Source organism: Bactrocera dorsalis, chromosome 4 (genome assembly GCF_023373825.1).
Source record: "Bactrocera dorsalis isolate Fly_Bdor chromosome 4, ASM2337382v1, whole genome shotgun sequence".
NCBI classification, from domain to species: Eukaryota; Metazoa; Arthropoda; class Insecta; order Diptera; family Tephritidae; genus Bactrocera; species Bactrocera dorsalis.
The window spans coordinates 26,620,413-26,627,840 of record NC_064306.1 but is presented as its reverse complement, the minus strand read 5'-3'; positions in this window follow the sequence as shown (position 1 = coordinate 26,627,840).

The following is a 7,428-nucleotide window of genomic DNA, read 5'->3' as shown; positions in this document are numbered from 1 at the left end:
TCTAACTGTGTTTCAATTCAAAAGTGCGAGAAAAATAATGCGCCAAAGGACAGATGTGCTGGAGGAGAGAGTCATGTGCAGAAGTCGACGCAAGTAGGGAAAGTTCTCTGAGCACCATTGCTTTGAAGGTGGCGAGAAATGATTATTCTACATATGGCTCCAGCAGCTCACTGAAAAAGACAAAACAGCCTCGAAAGAGAGACCCCTCTTTTGGTGACGACCCGTCCAAGAAGTGGGATGGACAGGACAAGGACTAAGAGGTGTAGGTGCTTTTGGCATTTACTACAGTAACCATATAAACGAGCGCAAATTCGGTGTGGGATTCGTGGTGGGGGACAGACTTCGTCGCCGAGTCCTGGCGTTCACTCCGGTGGATTAACGTCTAGCCACAATCCACATCAAAGTGAAGTTCTTCAACTTACCGCTAATTTGCGCCTACTTCCAGATGGAAGAAAAGGACGATGTGACCATGAGAGCTTCCCCCGCCACGATGTCAATATCGTGCTTGGTAACTTTAACGCCAGAGTAGATATCTTTGACATAACGGTCAGTAAATTCAGCCTCCAGGATGAAACATTCCCAAATGAGTTGAGGCTGAACGACTTCGCCGGGCTCTAAAATTTATGTTATCTGTAATTGCAGGGAAGGTACGTACTCACCTCTGTGCGGCAGAAAACGCACGGCAACAAACACTAGGAAGGATCGACATCGAGAAGCTGCAATCACAACAGACAGCCAAACGATTTTCGGAAAAGGCCAAAAAACAGCTGGTACGATGAGCAGTGCCGTGTCGCAGACGGACTACCACGCAACGTTACAATCGACCACTGCGGCGCGGTGCTGGATGAGGTAGATACTGAAAGTTGATGAGGGAACGAGACGCATTTGCAAACAAAAAGGAAAGGGGCCGGAAATACGTTAGTACGAAGGTCTTGACAAGCTGGCCGATAGGAGGAACACCTAAAAATTCTACGAAAAAATGCGGCAACTAGCAACTAGGTTTCAAGACCGGAGCATACTCTTATAGAACCCCCCGAGGTGATCTAGTGACTGATGCCCAGAGCAAACTGAAATTATGGATAACGTTTTCACGTATTTTCATACACATCTTTATTAACGCTTTCAGAATTGAAACAAATTTTCAATACACTTGTTAAAAGCCTCGACTGAGAGGGCCTTCAGTGTCTTCAGCAATTTATTATTTCGGTTTCGGCTAATTTTTTGAAGGTAGTACGCTAGATTGTTGGATAGTTTAGACGGCTTATTCATAACCCACATCTTGTCAGCAGTAATGTTCCGCTTGATGAATATAAGATCCTCAGCTACGTTGTCCAGCATATCTTTTGCGACTGCTATTCGACATCGTTTTCGCAAAAAATTCAGGTCTTTTGGTGCGATTTTCATAACCAAAAGATGGTGAGATCCTGTGCTATTTCTCCAACGCTAACATCAATTTTCAAGCATTGTTTTTCGAACTTTTTCGATATTATCGCTATTATCACAGGAGGGGATGAAAGACTCACATAATGAAAGACTTCCCGACCTTACTAAATGTTTTTTCTCACTCAAATACTTGTGTTCTTAATAAAGTGGACATCCCAGAATACTTCTCCAATAGCTTCTTTGATTTTAAGCGACTTCGTTAATAAATGTTCGCTTGGTAGTAAAATCGCCAGACTAGCTCTTCATGTCGCAAACACACAGCTGCCAAACAGACACTACTAGACATATGGAGACCAAACTTCACTGTACCAACGTAGGAAAAAAAAAAATAATCTAATCGGTTTGTTCGCTCAGTTTAAATCGACAGTCCGGGTCAGTTTCGATCAGTTCAATTTCGGGTTTACGAAAAATGTTTATACTCCTGATTGTGATTGTTCATGATCTCATGATTTTCAGACGAATCTTAAAAATATTTATACTTTATATGATAAACATTTATGTCATAATTATTGGCAAAAACGTTCAAAAACAAATATCTGAGTTCTTCTGTCAACCATACAAAACCTTTGAACGCACCACAAACGCCAAATTCGACATTAACCAGCACTCAACCCTTGACCAACAGCAATCCACAAAAAGTTACAGAAACAGAATGGATACCCACCCATATACGGATACACTTTTGCGCCACTTTCCTTGCATCCGCGAGGTGGTGTCCTGAAATTCGATGTTAATATATATATATACTATTATATTGCAATGTATAGTATATAGGTAGCGCCAGTGTACGCCCTTGGTCATATGAATGTGTGCGTGTCAGGATAAACCGCACAATGAAGTGAATGAAAATTCCCATTTTGTTGTAGCAAATAAAGGCAAAATAGAAGAGCGAAAACATGCGTGGGAGAAACTGAATTAATTTAAAACACTTGTATATACAAATATCTAAGTACAAAATAACATATATTCCATATATATAAGTACATAAAAATATGTACATATATATGACAGTGATACACAATAAGAGCAAAGAGAAAAGAGTGGAGATTATTGTGGAAGGTTTGAAAACTGAAGCTTTCACCAAAATATTCATGGCTATACATTTATATGTGTGTTTGTGTGCTTTTCGAAAGAGATAAAGAAGTAACTCATTATTTTTGACGCTCAAGCAGACTCCATGAAAGAGAGTTTATACTATTTATAAATAGAGACTGGATGAGCGATAAGGGCTACTTGTGATAAAAACGCAACATTTTGAAATGCCTCAGTGGAATTTTTTGAAAATTTCTTACTTAATTAAATCTAGCCAATCTAAAAAATCTAAAAAATTAAAGGAACTAGAATTGAGACTCCAGCTAGATAAATAAATAAACTTTTGAGCAAAGGATCACGGAAACTTAAGATCTCCAAAAAAAAAAACGATAACTTGGACTGCACAGAAGCTATAATACCGCTTACGGACACCGTTTAGTTGAAACCAAATGTCTCCGGGATCACGAGCTTCAATTTCAGTGATCAAGTAGTCGGTTATCATAGCGCTATAACGGTCGACATTGACGGGAAACTTTGACTGATTTAATTTTTGAAGAAATATGGACCGATGATTCCACCGGCCCACAAGCCACTCCAAACCGTTGTATTTTCTGGATGATGTGGCAGCACTTGAATCTCTTCAGATTGCTCTTCGTCCCAAAGGCGACAATTTTGTTTATTTACACACCCATTGAGCCAGAAATGGGTTTCATCACTGAACAAAATTTGACTGGAAACGTCGAATCTTCTTAGACCTTTTCAAGAGCCCATAGTTCTTGCACAAGCTGTATTTTGTACGCTTTCAATTTTAGATCTCGACGTAAAATGCGTCAAGGCCGAGTTGCTGCGAACGGCGCCGAAACGACTCTCCACGGTCTTCGTGTACACTCTCAGATTCGGTTGCTATATTTTCTTCACAGCGTGCTGGACATGGTCAGTAGGTCGATTATGTTGACCATAAGTTGAGCGAAGTGCGCGAAACGCTTTCTTTACGGAACTTGAATTTTCGTAGTAATGTTGAACGATTTGTAAACAACATTTCAAAACTCAAAAATTAAGAAACTATTTCGTATATATACAAACTGACGAATATGACTAAGTCTGGTCAAGATAAATAGATGAGAACTGCACCGCGATCTTAAGTCCATTGTGCCCACTCCTAAGTCATAACAAGCCACCTAGCCCCAGCTTATTGATAAATGACAATATACTGCCAAGTGCTAGTGAGGCGTTGTGATCCAACAATTAGTAGGTGTTCTGGTGTTTAAGACTCTAATTCGCAACGGCAATTTGCACAAGAAGCTGACCCATATTAAATAAGAGCTTCTTGAGCTTGCAATGACCGATGTAGAAGGCGATATGTAACCTGAGTATATCCTTAGGTAAGCTGTTTACATATTCAAACCTGCTGAGGTTATAACCCGCCATTAGCATGCTTTGGAGGTGTTAAAAATACCTATCTCTGTCTACCCTTTCTTCCTTGCTCCTTTATGGTACCCACCTTATTGAAGTGTTCAGGTTCTACCATGTTAGAGGGCGCTGCAGAGCGGACGAGCTCAGTTCATTCCCAGCTATGCTTTTGTGACTGGACACCGAGATGAGGTGCACTTGGTTACTTGCCGCTGGACTATTCAGCCGTTCTATACACTCCTGGAGTCTGGTCAGCTCGCCACATTGATCCTTTAGCACGTGGTTAGTCTTTCCAAAACTTATATAAATTTCTTTTCTCTAAGTATATGAAGTTTTTTACTATGAAAAACTCGTATTTCCCTTTACGAGTATATCGCGGCTACTGTTAAGAACTCGCTTCCCACGAATATCAAAACAACGGTTTTAAAAAATATACATAAATTGTAAACGCCATAACTGTCATTAATTTAGCGTGCTATTTTAAGCATATAACTCAGGGATTCACACAATCAAACCAAATCACGAAACTGAAGATTCTAAGAATAACGTGGGCAATAAAATTAACCATAGACATACGGACCCAAGTATAAATAAAGCAGTACATCTATAAGTACATACATATACATATCTACATAAGTGAATGAGTGATATGTGCATGCATGCCGCGAAAATTGCAAAAGGTCATAGACGAGAAGAGTAATTGTGTCAATAGAAAAAGCTCTGCAGACTCACTTACATAAATTTGTAGTGATTTGCGAATAAGCAGTACAAGTGAGATAAAAATAATCCACATGCCTTCATATCATCGACATACATATATGTATGTATGTAGTGTATAGTATAGAGTGTAGGAAAACATAATGTACTAGTTCGGAGTGGTTATTTTAGAGAAAATTTTCAGGAATTTGGGAAAGGTTATTGTGGAGACTGTACTGTTTTTCAATTATCTATAGTTTTTTTTTACTTTTTGTAACCCTTAATAAAATTTTCTGAAGACCTATAAATTATATGTTCATTTCGGATAATAAGACCACAAACGACCCTAAACTATTGTTGAAGGGTATCTTCCTAAATACTATATGCTTACATTACAAAGCCTACCTCTTTGGTTGATATTGTTGTTTTTATAGCAGAAATAAATTCTCTCCAACAGCCCTCGACCAGATATGATTTCAGGCTTCTTCCAACTGTTATGAGAACGGGTTCACCAATAGGCTTATTTGTTGATGCTTATTTTTTTCGGGTATTCTGTGTAATGTGACGAATTTAGTCGGATAATCAGACGCTGGAAATATTCACTATTCTTAACTGCAAGAAAATACCCAAAACCAGTTTATCACAAACACTGGACAATGAAAGGTTTGGAGAATATTTTTCCTTTATTCCGATATAATTAGGTTATCTTAATATCACAATCTTCAAAAATATTTTTTTCTTAAAAATGAATAATAGTTTGTCTTACACATTTTTGAGGCAAATCTTAGGAAAACTTTCAGATCATTTCCTAAATTTATAAAAATGTGATTAAAGGGTTTCGAAAAAGCCATTAATTACTTTAAAGGCTTCAATGGGTATGGAGTGGTCTTCAGACCTACAAACACTACGACAGGCGAGATGTACCTTAAGAAAATATACGAGCATCTGCTCATAGTTTCAAATTATACTTCATCAAAACTCACTGAACTGAAAGTATTGAAGAGAGATAAATCAGGTTCGCGCATCGCATCTCGGTCGTAATGACGTCGAAAAGTATATGTTCGTCAACAAGAACACATAAAAAGATTTGACCGGCGATAAAATGTATACCAACTTTTCGCCTCGCCGACAAAAATTTGCGAAAGACCAACACAGTATAAATCGACCAGTCCGGATGAAATTTTATTTATATACTTATTTTATAGAAAAATATGCAGCAGGGTTATTAAAATGACTAATCATCAAGTATCAAGCCTTTCTCGTTAGCAGAAACAGACTACCAAGTAAAGTAAAGTTACCAGTTTAATAATGAGTAGGTGGCGTATTTGTGTTCAGCTTAACACAACACTTCACCCAGATATAATATCTGCTTCAAATCTAAGGTCGAACTCTGAAGGAGTGACGAAATGAAAGGAAACTGGCTCTATGACGCTGAACTGACTGAACTTGGTACCCCGAAAAGCTAACACGGTTGTGAAAGCTGACATTGAGCAACACCAAAAACTCCGGCAGTAAAGTTTTAGACAAGGAGACTTCCTATAGTGTGACTTCTTCTATCCATTGCTGGAGAAAATAATACGAGCACCTACAAGTCTCATCTGATGAGTCAGTCCCGAACACTCTGGGATAAAATTTTTAGCGGAATTTATTATTTAGGCGAGGACCGCAGTCGATGGAATGGACCGCAGTCGATGGAATGATGAGCTCTACGATACACGGCATTGGCATAGTTCAGCGAATCAACAGATAGGGGCTCCCCGGCTAGGTCATGTCGCCCGTATGAATGAAAGCACAAAGCTCTGAAGATATTCGACGCAGAATCCGCAGAGGAAGAGGAAGACCTCAACTCCGTTGGAGAGATCAGGAATAAAAATCGAAAAAATAGCTGAACCGAACATTTCAGAAATCAACACTCTAGTTTATTTGCCTTTTTAGTACCCAAAGACTTTCTTCTTTAGAATTTTTTTAAAATCAGATTCATTAGACCCAACAGGCCCGTCTCGATGAAGGGGATAGAGTAGGTCATGCGAACCTAGACTCCAGCTCTGAGCATACCCAATTTCATGGCTTCAGTTGCCAACAAAACAGTATCGGGAAGACCTTTCCACGAAAGGTTTTAGCAAGTTTTATAGAACCGTCGACGAACTAGCGAAATAAATAAGTGATTGGTGCACTTATGCGGATTCTGGCGAAATCGCTTAGTCGATTATAGCTCTAAAATACAACAAAAGAGACCCAAAGATCATTTCTTAAACTCTATTCAAACCAAACGGGCTGCAGCCTCGAATCACCAATTTACTTCCCATATGTATGTCCGGTGTACATATACTTGTTTGTATATAACGAAATGAAATCAACTAAATAAATATGGAGAGTGTGAGTCAGGTTGTCAATTAGTGGGTGACTGGGTGTTTAAGCGCCAATAACTGCAGTTACGAAAATATACAACGGTCACACGAGTCGCCATGTATGGAAATATGCGTGTATGTACGAAAGTATATATATGTATATATGAAAGTGTACGTATGTATGTATATAACTAATTGACATGCTTGAGCGCTCTTATTATGTGCTCGCCTATTCAAATTGAACCGCCCTTCGGCGCTCACAAAGCCACAACGTCGCTCGTGCGCATACGAAGTGCAGCTTTATGCTCACGAGCGGCGCTGAGCTTTCGCGAATTCGCAAGGCAATGCGCAAGGCCGTTCGACAAAGCGTTTGCAGCTTTTGCTGTGATGCTGTGCTGCTGCACCAACAACACAGCATCCAACCATGAAAAGTTTGCGAGGAGCGCGTACATCACTGTGTTTGTGTGTGTGTGTGTGTGCGTGTGAGCGTTTGGAACAT